This window comes from Heteronotia binoei, chromosome 12 (genome assembly GCF_032191835.1).
Source record: "Heteronotia binoei isolate CCM8104 ecotype False Entrance Well chromosome 12, APGP_CSIRO_Hbin_v1, whole genome shotgun sequence".
Taxonomy (NCBI): domain Eukaryota; kingdom Metazoa; phylum Chordata; class Lepidosauria; order Squamata; family Gekkonidae; genus Heteronotia; species Heteronotia binoei.
The window spans coordinates 78,154,119-78,167,039 of record NC_083234.1 but is presented as its reverse complement, the minus strand read 5'-3'; the positions used below and the strand labels follow the sequence as shown (position 1 = coordinate 78,167,039).

The 12,921-nt window shown below is 46.4% G+C and overlaps 1 protein-coding gene across 1 annotated transcript in view; it reads left to right on the top strand.

Annotated features, from left to right (window-relative positions):
• FIBCD1 (fibrinogen C domain containing 1) overlaps positions 1-12,921 on the top strand; it is a 150,530-nt gene that overhangs the window by 97,684 nt on the left and 39,925 nt on the right. The window lies entirely within an intron of this gene.

Below are 12,921 nucleotides of genomic sequence, written 5' to 3'. Positions count from 1 at the left end.
CACTTATGGATAGTCCCCTTCTTGACCAACTTGCTTGGCCCCTCACATAGAGATGGAAGGGACATCCAGGGTCATCTAGTCCAACCCCCTGCACAATGCAGGAAACTCACAAACACCTCCCCCTAAATTCACAGGATTTTCATTGCTGTCAGATGGCCATCTAGTCTCTATTTAAAACCTCCAAGGAATGAGAGTCCACCACCTCCTGAGGAAGCCTGTTCCACTGAGGAACCGCTCTAAAGGTTAGGAAGTTCTTCCTAATGTTCAACCAAAAACTCTTTTGATTTAATTTCAACCCATTGGTTCTGGTCCTACCTTCTAGGGCCACAGAAATCAATTTTACACCATCCTCTATATGGCAGCCCTTCAAGGACTTGAAGATGGTAATCCTATCACCTCTCAGCCTCCTCCTCTCCAGGCTAAACATCCCCAGCCCCTTCAAACTTTCTTCATAGGACTCGGTCTCCAGACCCCTCACCATCTTCGTCGCCCTCCTCTGGACCCGTTCCAGCTTGTCTATATCCTTCTTAAAATGTGGTGCCCAAAACTGAACACAATACTCCAGGTGAGGTCTTACCAAGCCACCCAGCCATTTCCTCTGACCAAGAAGCATTAGGGTCAGCCCAAACCCAATAGGTATTCATGATCAGGTATGTTTTTAGTTACTGTTACAAATAGATAGATCTAAATAGGCAGCCGTGTTGGTCTGAAGTAGTAGAACAAAATAGGAGTCAATTGCACTTTTAAGACCAACTTAGTTTTATTCAGAAAGTAAGCTTTCGTGTGCATGCACACTTCTTCAGATGAGAAGGATCCCATGCCCAGCTCCTTCAACCTTTCCTCATAGGACTTGGTCTCCAGACCCCTCACCATCTTTGTCGCCGTCCTCTGGACCCGTTCCAGCTTGTCTATATCCTTAAAATGTGGTGCCCAAACTGAACACAATATTGCAGGTGAGGTCTTACCAGAGCAGGGTAACATAAGAACATAAGAGAAGCCATGTTGGATCAGGCAGTTGGATCACTCTGTGTCACACAGTGGCCAAAACAAACAAAAAAACCCCAAAGTTAGTATTTCCCTCAAAACTGGGGAGTTCCCCCAAGTCTATCATGATCCCTACCATCTCTGTGAGTTTACTTTGATTACTTGAGTTTGATTACTTGAGTGTAATTTCAACCCGTTGGTTCTGGTCCTTCCTTCTGGGGCCACAGAAAACAATTTTGCACCATCCTCTATATGGCAGCCCTTCAAGAACTTGAAGATGGTGATCATATCACCTCTCAGCCACCTCCTCTCCAGGCTAAACATCCCCAGATCCTTCAAACTTTCTTCATAGGACTTCATCCTCTACACACGGAGCAGCCATTTTATTATTATATACGTTGAGCTATAAAACTGATTTCGTGCCTTTGCCAATTCTGCAACTTCCCATCATGATTCCTTGTGAAAGGAGAGTCCTCTAGCCGTCTTGATCTACCAGGGATCATTTTTGTTTCCTGGGACACCCTCCCCCCCACTCTGTCTCTGTAGGAATGCTTTGTTAAAACGTGATCCATGAGACATGCTAGTATTACCATTCTCCCTCCCAAGGGTCTCCAAATTCAATCTCTCAGTGGGGATATGGATGCATCCCTTGAAGACATGCACGTAAACACTTGCGCATGAACATTGAGATGCCACATAGCACATAGTTAAGGTGTCACATGAATCCTTATAGAATCATAGAGTTGGAAGGGACTTCTCATTCCAGCTTGTCTATATCCTTCTTAAAAATGTGGTGCCCAAAACTGAACTTCTGCTCTGCTTCAGTTCTTTCTGGTGGTTCCAGACTTCTAAAATCCTAATGAACTTGGTTACCGAATGTCCCATCATTTGAAATTGTCCTGGCTCACTGAACATAATCTGCCTTGAGGAAGGTGGACTGGGAATGACATAAATACAATAAAATACACATCGCTGAAGTCTTTACCAGGGCTGCTGGTTCTGGCTGGCAATCCGCTGGGATGAATGAGGTGGGAGGGGGAGAACAGATGAAAATCAGAAGTGACATTATTTCAGTCAGGGAGCAGTGCTTTGGGATTCTCCTAAAAGTCTGTGGTTCTTAAGCAGGGGTGGCCAAACTGTGGCTCAGGAGCCACTTGTGACTCTTTCACACATATTGTGTGACTCTCGAAACCCCCACCACTCCATTGGCCAGCTTGGAGAAGGCATTTGTCTCTTTAAATTGCTTCTCCAAGTCAAGCCAGCTGGCGGCTCGGAGAACACATTTAAAGTTAAAGTTGCTTCCTTTCCACCTCTCCGCCCCCCCCCCATCTACTTGCTTTCCTTCCTTCTTTCCTTGTGGCTCTCAGACATCTGATGTTCATTTCCTGAGGCTCTCAAACATCTGACATTTATTCTATGTGGCTCTTGCATTAAGCAAGTGTGGCCAGCCCTGGTCTAGAGCGTCCCTCCCCACTCTAATGGAATGACATTGCTTCTGGTTTTCACACCAGCACAATGCTAACAGATCTGTCCCAGCCCTGGTGTCCCCCCCCCCCCCCACCAATATTCCCCCGCTGCCTAGTCTCTACCCTGTCTAACACCCTGTTCTGCATTGCTTTAACAACCAGGAAAGACTGTGTGTGTGTGTGTGCGTGTGTACTTAGTTCAAAGACAAACTGGAAGAATAGAGTTGTCATATAATCTATTTTCATCAGCAACTCTCACCACGCACAGGCTATTCACTGTGTGGCCCTGCAGTGTTTGTGGGCAAGTGTGTTTACTAGAGATGTGTGAGGGGAGGGCCTGAGTTGCGTCCCCTGCTATGAGAAGAGGATTGTTGTGTTAAAACCACAGCTCTCGTTTCATCTGTGACACATTGGGAGATGTAAACACAGCTCCGTAAAGCTGCCGATTGCACTGTTAATACCACACGTATGCAAGTGTCTTATAAAGGAAGTTGTCTACCATTGTTGCTGTCATCATTGTGAAAACCCGGCAGACTTCCATGGACTGCCCCACCCCAATTCCCTAGAACCCAATTAGAAAGCCTCTTTATCAAGAATCCCATTGCATAAAGCAAGAAGACGGGGCAGGGAGGACTTCTGATTCTATATGACAGGCTGGTCACAAAACACTATAAGGAGCAACTAATTCACGTAAAGCGATTTTTAAGCGTGTGCCCCAGAATGTTTGAAGTTCAGATGTAATAGAGTGGTTGAAAGTCTATTAGTGGCTGGCTCTTAACGGGCCATTTCATCAGTTATGTGACCTGCCATTTTCTAAAGCCAAGATGAAGTTATTGGCAACATCTGACAAGTTTGCCCTCTGGGAGGAGAGTCATCGATGTGACCTTCCCTCCGAGAGCTGGGGTCACTGTAGCAGCTCATGTATATAGAAAAGCGGATTGGGGGCCTAGAAGCTGCCTGTGGAAATTAACAAACAGGCGTGAAGAAATGCCAAATGCGGAGACAGACAGAGAAGCTGCGGGAGAAACCAGAGCTTGAGAAGAGGCAGGCAAATGAAGTTGGAAGGCTTGTTTAAGGAGGAGAGGCCTGTGGACGTGCTAATGTGGAGAACTCCTTTGGGGAGGTGAGGAAAATCACTTCTGAGGAAGACATTTTTCCTTGCTTGCAGGAAAAGGCCAAAAAGATGCCTCCCAAACAGGGCCAGATTAACAATTAGGCCAAGTAGGCACTGGCCTATGGGCCCCCATGCCTTTAGGGACCGTGGGATGGCTTTCCCTCCCGGTTTTCCTCTAATTTGCAGCCCTCCCAGCCAGCAACTGAACTGCTCTTTGCCCAGCTTGCCTGGTGCAGCTGCTGCTGGTGTCATCACCAAGTTTGCCTCTCTGTGTCTCTCCCCCGCAGCTTTGTCAGAGGAGCTTTGGAGAAGGGGCCTGCAGCGGGGGTCATGGGCAGCAGGGGGGCCGCTCCAACTCTGAGATAATTTGCGAGGATTCCCCCCCCCCCAAGATTTTGACTGCCTAGGGGCCTCCACAGGGTTTAATCTGGCACTGCTCCCAGTTAGTTTCCTCAGGCAGGGCTTTCCCCCACCATTTTGAGTGGGTGCTGTTTCTGGTGTATCTGCAGATGCTAAATAAATTCTTTACCAAACGGGTGCCACAAAAAAGAAGCTTGAAGAAAGGCAGCATCATTAGGTTGTAAAGGACAGGGAGGAAGCAATGGGAAAGGACCGTGGACTTTCACTGTTTTAGGTCTTGATAGACTTTGCGCTGCATCTTCAGCCTGACATTCTTGCGTCTACTCTGATCTGAGGACAGGGCTGCCCCAGGTGGGAACGCAATGAAATGCTGAGAGGTGGAGAAAGGACAGTAGCGTTCTAGTCATGAAAAATTAGAGAAAGCCTGGAAAACAGTGTATAGTAATTAGTAAAGAAATAAGGCCCCATCAGACTACTGCATTCGAAATCAATAAGACGGTCCCAGAGGAAGGATCATAAGAATCTGAAACGAGAATGGACCGGTTTTGCATCGTCGGACTGTATTGTTTGGAAAGAACCTGATATCACCTTATGGACAGTAGTGAAATTGTGTGCTTCGGATGGTATTTGTCACACAATGTTGTAGATGGAAAGTATTGTAATTATATTTTGTTTTGTAACACGGAGAGTATTTTTTCCGTCAATCCCCGGGTGGGGGCAGGGGATCCCCTGTTTTGGAGGCTCTCCTCGCACTTCAGAACATCAGAAAGTAGGGGGGGACATCTGTTGGGCACTCCATTATTCGCTATGGAGACCGATTCCCATAGGAAATAATGGAAAATTTGATCTGTGGGTATCTGGGGCTCTGGGGGGCTGTTTTTTTAGACAGATGCACCAAAATTTCAGCATAGCATCCAGAGCCTCTCCTCAAAATACCCCCCAAGTTTCAAAAAGATTGGACCAGGAGGTCCAGTTCTATGAGCCCCAAAAGAAGGTGCCCCTATCCATTATTCCAAATGGAGGGAAAGCATTTAAAAGGAGCGTGGTCCCTTTAAATGTGATGGTCAGAACTCCCTTTGGAGTTCAATTGTGCTTGCCACACCCTTGCTCCTGGCTCCACCCCCAAAGTCTCCTGGCTCCACCCCAATGTCCCCAGCTATTTCTTTAGTTGGTCTTGCTTTGTTTATGTCTTGAGTGGCACAGGGATCTTCTGGTGAAGGCAGTGGCCAAGCACCCCATAAAAAGTCTGCCCAGAAAATGTCATGATGTGACGTCACCCCATGCGTCGGTAACGACTCGGTGCTTGTGCAGGGGTCTACCTTTACCTTTTACAGGCATCTTCAACCTTTTTGAGCCTGCGAGCACCTTTGGAATTCTGACACAGGCTGGTAGGCACAAACACAAAATAGCTGCCATAACAGGTGTTGAGCCAGCCACAAAATGGCTGCCACCCAAGGGAGTAAAGTCCTTAATGTTTCAGGCAGAAACTCTGTTTAAGAGGGTGCCTTTTCATTTGCACAGCAATCAGAAGTCCTCCTGGACAAAAGTCCCACCTGGCCTCACCCACTTTCTAAAAGCACCAGAAAATGTGTTGGCAGATGTGTTGGCACCCGTGGGCACCATATGGGAGATCCTTGGTGTAGTGCAGGGGTCCCCAAACTACAGCCCGCGGGCCAGATGCGGCCCGCTGAGGATGTTTATGCGGCCCTCCGGGTTATGGCAAAATCAGACCGGAAGTGATGTTCGACCTAAACTCACGTTAGCAACGCACACTTCCGGCACTGGGCTGAGGCGGCGGAGACAGAGTGTGAGGTGATACCGAGGTGAGGTGAGTTCCCAGGCCGGGGTGTGTGGTGTGGGGAAGGGAGAGAGATGCAGAAGATGGAGAACTGACGGCCCGCGGCCTTGTACAGTAACGGCAGTCCGGCCCTCCAACAGTCTGAGGGACAGTGAACTGGCCCCCTATTTGAAAAGTTTGAGGACCCCTGGTGTAGTGCATGGGACAAGACCTTCACAATACTCCCCTCTATGGGGAACAGCTGCCCACCATAGGAGACTCTCTACTCCCCATAGCTTGCTGTATTTCAACAGATGATGAAGATTTTTGAATGTTGTTAGCTGCCCTGAGTCCGCTTGCAGAGAGGGCAGGATAGAAATTTAAAGCAATAAATAATAAATAAATAAATCTTTTGATTCCAATCTGATGGGATTTGCCTTTCTGTTTCTTATAGCTTTCAGTAACAAGGACATTGAATTTTGTGACAAGCTCTGCCTTGATTTGGAAGCTTAAGTTTCTTTTTTTGTGGTTTCTCATTCTCAAGATGAAATGCCAGCTGTCCCTGTTTGATAGAAAATTAACAGAAACTATTCCAGTAAATTGTTTAATAGGACATTTATGTTAAAATCTACACTTGTTTTTGCAGCAATTGCAAAAAAGAAGGCAACAGACAAACAGGGTATTTGCCAAAGGAAACAGGTGGGACACAAATGGCCGTCTTAACCATGAGAAACTTGTTTTAGAAGAATAACACATATCCCTGATTCATAAATATTACTTCTGTATTTGGTAGCTTTCTGGTCTGGGGAGCTGGTGTGTGGGCAGGTGCTTGACTGGACAATGAGACAGGAGATACCTCCAGTTCACATCTCACCGCTGTCAAAAATGCATTAGAAGATGTCAGTCAATCCTCTCTCTCTCTGCCTTTCAACTGTAATTTGTGCCAAATAATACCTTATAGGGTCGTTCGGAGGGCTAATGTTGTATTGTAGGCAAAGCACTTTGAATAATTAGAAAGTGCTTTATCAACATTTGTATTTTAGGTTTCATTTTACTTTAGCTCTTTCCAATGTTACCGTGAACATTGTAACATTATCAATTGCATCTGATAATGAAGCTCAAGACAGGGCATCCTGCTGGACTCAATCGAGACCTAGGTTTCCTGTCTCGTCAACAGTGCTGATTTCTCCACATCTACCTTCCTCTTTGCATATCACACCTAATCCAATCAGGCCTATTGTTGTCATTCACCTGCTGTTGCCATTTGGCATCTGATATCACTCCACTCTAGGGTTGCCAAGTCCAATTCAAGAAATATCTGGGGACTTTGGGGGTGGAGCCAGGAGACTTTGGGGGTGGAGCCAGGAGACTTTGGGGCAGAGCCAAAAGCAAGGATGTGACAAGCATAATTGACCTTCAAGGGAGTTCTGGCCATCACATTTAAAGAGACTGCACATCTTTTAAAATGCCTTCCTTCCATAGGAAATAATGAAGGATAGGAACACCTTCTTTTGGGGTTCATAGAATTGGACCCCCTGGTCCAATCTTTTTTAAACTTGGAAGGTATTTTGGGGAGAGGCACTAGATGCTATACTGAAAATTTGGTGCCTCTATCTCAAAAAACAGCCCCCCCCAGAGCCCCCGATACCTGCAGATCAATTCCCCATCATTCCCTATGGGAATCGTTCATGGAGGTGCATTATGGTTGTGGGGGCAGGGCTTCCCCAGCCGGCCAGCTGGCTGGGGGAGGGGGGAAGTGTGTAAAACCGGGGGATCCCCCTCTGGGACCTGGGGATTGGGAAGCCTACTCCACTCTCCAAGATATAAGGATAGATGAACTCACATTCTAACTGTATCTGAAGAAGCGAGCTATGACTCATGAAAGCTCCTGCCCTGCCACAAATGTTGTCAGTCTTTCAGGAGCTCCCAGACATTTGCTCTTTTCTATTGTATGGAGTCATAGATTGATAGAATTGCAGGACCTCTAGGGTCACCTAGTGCAACCCCCTAAACAATGCAGGGAATTCACAAATACCTCCCCGCTACATCCAGTGACTCCTGCCCCATGCCCAGAAGATAGCAAAAACAACAACCACAACCAAAACACAAAACACCAGGAGCCCTGGCCTGGAAAGAAATTACTTCCTGACTCCAAAGTGGCAATGAGCATTTCTCTGGGTGTGTAAGAAAGGGCCATGATAACGAAGCACTGATGCAGCCCTTCCTGCCCTCCTTCTCATGAGGTACCTAAGCTCACAGGATCAGCATTGCTGTTGGATGGCCATCTAGTCAAAAACCTCCTATTTCTTGAGGAAGCCTGTTCCACTGAGGAACTGCTCTAACTTTATAGGGAGTTCTTCCTAATGTTTAGCCAAAAAAATCGTTTGATTCAATTTCAACCTTTTGGTTCTGTTTGGACCTTCGGGAGCAACAGAAAACATCTGCACCATCCTCAATATGACAGCCAATATGAAGTACTTGAAGATGGTGATCATATCACCTCTTAGTTGTCTCCTGTCCAGGATAAACATACCCAGCTTCTTCAATCTTTCCTTGTAGGACTTGGTCTCCAGACCCCTCACCATCTTTGTTGCCCTCCTCTGGACCCATTCCAGCTTGTCTATATCCTTCTTAAATTGTGGTGCCCAAAACTGAACACAGTACTCCAGGTGAGGTCTAACCAGAGCAGAGCTCATGTGATCCGGATACTATACTTCTGTCTATACAGCCCAAAATCAAATTTGCCTTTTTAGCTACTGCATCACATTTCTGACTTATGTTCAGTGTATGGTTTACTATGACCCCTAGATCCTTTTCACACATACTACTGCCAAGACAAGCATAATTATATATACGAGTTACCTAAATGCAAAACTTTACATTTTTCCCTGTTGAAATTCATTTTGGTTTAGCCCAGTTTTCCAGTCTGACAAGATCATCCTGTATCCTGTCTCTGTCTTCTACCGTATTTAGTATCATCTGCAAATTTAATAAGCATTCTCTCTTAGGAAGCAGAGAGTGAGTATAAATGGGCAGTCTTCACAATGGAGGACAGAAAGCAGTGGGGTGCCACAGGGCTCGGTACTGGGTCCCATTCTCTTTAACTTGTTCATTAATGATCTGGAGTTGGGAGTAAGCAGTGAAGTGGCCAAGTTTGCAGATGACACTAAATTGTTCAGGGTGGTGAGAACCAGAGAGGATTGTGAGGAACTCCAAAGGGATCTGTTGAGGCTGGGTGAGTGGGCGACAACGTGGCAGATGAGGTCAATGTGGCCAAGTGCAAAGTAATGCACATTGGGGCCAAGAATCCCAGCTACAAATACAAGTTGATGGGGTGTGAACTGGTAGAAACTGACCAAGAGAGGGATCTTGGGGTCATGATAGATAACTCACTGAAAATGTCAAGACAGTGTGCGATTGCAATAAAAAAGGCCAACACCATGCTGGGAATTATAAGAAGGGAACTGAAAACAAATCACCATCATAATGCCCCTGTATAAATCGATGGTGCGGTCTCATTTGGAATACTGTGTACAATTCTGGTCACTGCACCTCAAAAAGGATATTATAGCATTGGAAAAAGTGCATAAAAGGGCAACTAGAATGATTAAAGGTTTGGAACACTTTCCCTATGAAGAAAGGTTAAAACGCTTGGTGCTCTTTAGCTTGGAGAAACGTCGACTGCGGGGTAACATGATAGAGGTTTACAAGATTATGCATGGGATGGAGAAAGTAGAGAAAGAAGTCCTTTTCTCCCTTTCTCACAATACAAGAACTCGTGGGCATTCAATGAAATTGCTGAGCAGTCAGGTTAAAACGGATAAAAGTACTTTTTCACCCAAAGGGTGATTAATATGTGGAATTCACTGCCACAGGAGCTGGTGACAGCTACAAGCATAGCCAGCTTTAAGAGGGGATTGGATAAAAATATGCAAAGGTCCATCAGTGGCTATTAGCCACAGTATGTGTGTGTGTGTGTGTGTATTTGTGTGTGTGTGTGTATACCCACACACATATATTGGCCACTGTGTGACACAGAGTGTTGGACTGGATGGGCCATTGGCCTGATCCAACATGGCTTCTCTTATGTTCTTATGTCCTTATGTTCTCTGTTCCTTCATCCAAATCATTTATAAAGATTCTGAATAAAACAGGTCCCAGTACAGATTCCTGAGACACTCCACTTTTCATTCCTCTCTAAGAGGATGAGGAACCATTCACAAGCACTCTTTGGGTGTGATCTGTCAACCAGTTACAGATCCACGTACCAATAATAGGATCCAAACCACATTTTACCAACTTGTCAACAAGAATATGATGTGGAACCTTATCAAAAGCCTTACTAAAATCAAGATAAACAATGTCTACAGCATTTCCCTGATCCAGCAAGGGAGTAACTTTCTCAAAAAAGGAGATCAGGTTAGTCTGACATGATTTGTTCTTGAGAAACTTGTTCAAGACTTGTTCTTGAGAAACCCAACTCTTAGTAATAACAGCCATTTTTCTAAATACTCTAGAACTGACTGGTGGATGATTTATTCTAAAACTTTTCCAGGTACAAAAATCAAGCTGGCAGATCAGTAGGAAAGGTGACAGATAAAATGAAAAGCAAGATCTGAATCCAGGCGCAGCGTAATGACTAACCAGATTTCCAGAGTGCAAGCTTTCAAGATTCAGAGGTTACCTTTAACACTCGAAAGCTAACACCCTGGAAACCTTGTTGGTCTTTAACTTGTTAGAGAAATCAAATCTTGCTCTTCTGCTGCAGCCCCCATCTGATACAGAGAAAACAAATTAGTACAGAAGGAAAGATAATAGCAAGGGAGGAATAAAAGAGAAGGATGGGAGCTTGGTAGCATTTTGTTCAGAGGTGGGGAAGGAGAGAGAGCACGGCTGGTCAGTTGGGCAGATGGAGACAGCTGGAAGCATCCCTCTCCTGGAAATGGGCAACGAAGTGGCAGAGCACTGCTGACAGCTTGGCAGGTGTCTACCTTTGATGTGAAAGGCATCTACAGCGATGGCAGAAAGGCCAGGTCAGGAGGCCCGGCTCCCGATGGCTTCTCCAATCTAGATGTCTGACAAAACATCATGTACAATTTGCTGAGGACCCTTTCGTGATGGGAGGGGGGGGGATATGAGTAATGTCTGCTCCTTGCTCTGCTCGAGCCAATCTTGCTCACATCTATTACAGACACGGTCAAGAGCAAGAGGCCTGCCAGAGCAAATTGTTTGGGGACTCAATTGCGGCTTGTTAGTTAAGAGGAAAAGCAGAGAGTGTCTCTTGGGACCCATCTGTCTTTCGTCACTTGCAGCCAGAGACACTCTGGCGAAGAGGCATCCTATAGAGTCCCCTCTGAGTTCAAAATTGGGCTGGGTTCTCAAACCAGCGGAAGCCATTGAGACGACCCCCCCCCCCCCGTCATGCATTGACAGCTGACATATGATTTTAAAAATGTATTGCTTCAGGGAGATGACACCCAGACCGCCAAGCTGTGCTGGGCAGACAAAGAGAGATAGTTTGGATATCATCAGGAAATCTGCAACACACCAAATTCTGCAGCTTTTGCTACTCCCCTCAACTGTGTGATCTCCTTCCCCTCTAGACACACACAGATTCATGGTTGAGAGGAGGGATCCTTTACAGATAGTGTTTGGGTAACCAGCTGAGAGACAGCACACCACTGAAAAATAGCTAGCTGCAGGGCTACGATGCATATTTCAGTGTGTTTGGGAAGAGAACTTCAGTCACGGTTGCACCTGTACAGTGGGATTCTCTTTCCCCATTTGAGGTGTTTTTGCTTTGCTGAGGATGATGTGAGTCAAGAAATGAGCTTCCATGAAAGGGCTTCTTGTATGTTTGGATGGCGGAGAGAAAGGCCATGTGCAGAATTTCTACCCACCTACCTCCTTCTGCCTTTGCTGGGGCTGCCAGCCTCACAGGGGGTTCTGGAGATCTCCTGGACTTACAACTGTTCTCCAGAGAGAGCATGAAGGCAGCTTAGATTCTCCACCTTGAGACAGCAGATACTTCAACATTTTGTTCTTCTTCCCTTTAAAATGCAGCCCTGAGCAACAGCCAAGGAATACTACAGGGTTTTCTCATTTCATCAAGTCTCAAAGAGGCTGTTCGAGCTCTCTTATGATCCGTCCTAGCCCTTTCTGCTGTGGCCTGAACAGAAACACGCTTTTTGGTTTCTACCTCTTCTCTCATACATTGCCTACATTTTCTAAAAAATTAGAACTAAATGGATTCAGGAATTAAGTAGAAAAGTAGGATATCCAGGTCATCCTTGTCTTTCCCTTCCCTCTTGCAATAGTGGCTCCCAGTGCAGGCAGAGAAAGCAGGGCTTTTTTTTTTAGCAGAAACGCACAGGAATGCAGTTCCAGCCGGCTTGGCCAAGGCTCCGACTCGAAAAAAGGTCTCTGGCAGAAGGAAGGCGCTAGGCAGCCATGCACCCTCCCCTCTCTGCCGCCATCTTCCAACAGGCTTGTGAAGAGAATGAGAGCCCCACACGTGGCTCTCCCTCCGGTCATGTTCGGGGGAGGGGGGGGATGAAACAAGCTGTGAGAACACACATCCATGACATGCAGCTGATGGCACTGTACTATTCTGTGTCAATATGCAGCAAGTAACCTGCTGAACGGGTGGTGTCGCTTCCAGTGATGTCAGGGGGTGTGGCCTAATATGCAAATGAGTTCCTGCTGGGCTTTTTCTACCCCAAAAAAGCCCTGGGAGAAAGCAAATGTCATTTGGAGAAAGGATGGCAGCCCTGTGCGTCTGTCATAAGAGGAAAATTAGTGACATCTTTTCTTCAGCTATGGTCAGGATGAGGAACTGAGAGGCAGGATGGGGGAAAGCTCTCCTCCTCCATGGCCTCTCTGCCTCAGACCCTCCTCAACAGACACCTGAGGGATGGCTGCCTTGAGGGCAGCAGATGATAATGACAGAGACATTTGAGTGACTATTTGAAGCCAGGGACTTAGCAGGGCCCTCTCCTCTTTGAAAAGGAAACAGCTTAGCATCAAAGCAACACGCTGGCAGCAAATGCCTCCGCAGGTCCGTCAGAAGCACCTGTCAGCTCCTGGGAACCTCTCAAGGACTGAATCCAGCCCTTGAAAGTTGAAACGCCATCCAGAAGTCATGTGCTGCAAGAATACGCCAGAGGGCCTTGAAACATTTGACAGGGTTTAGAGTCTGTGCTTTGACACAGACCCGTGCA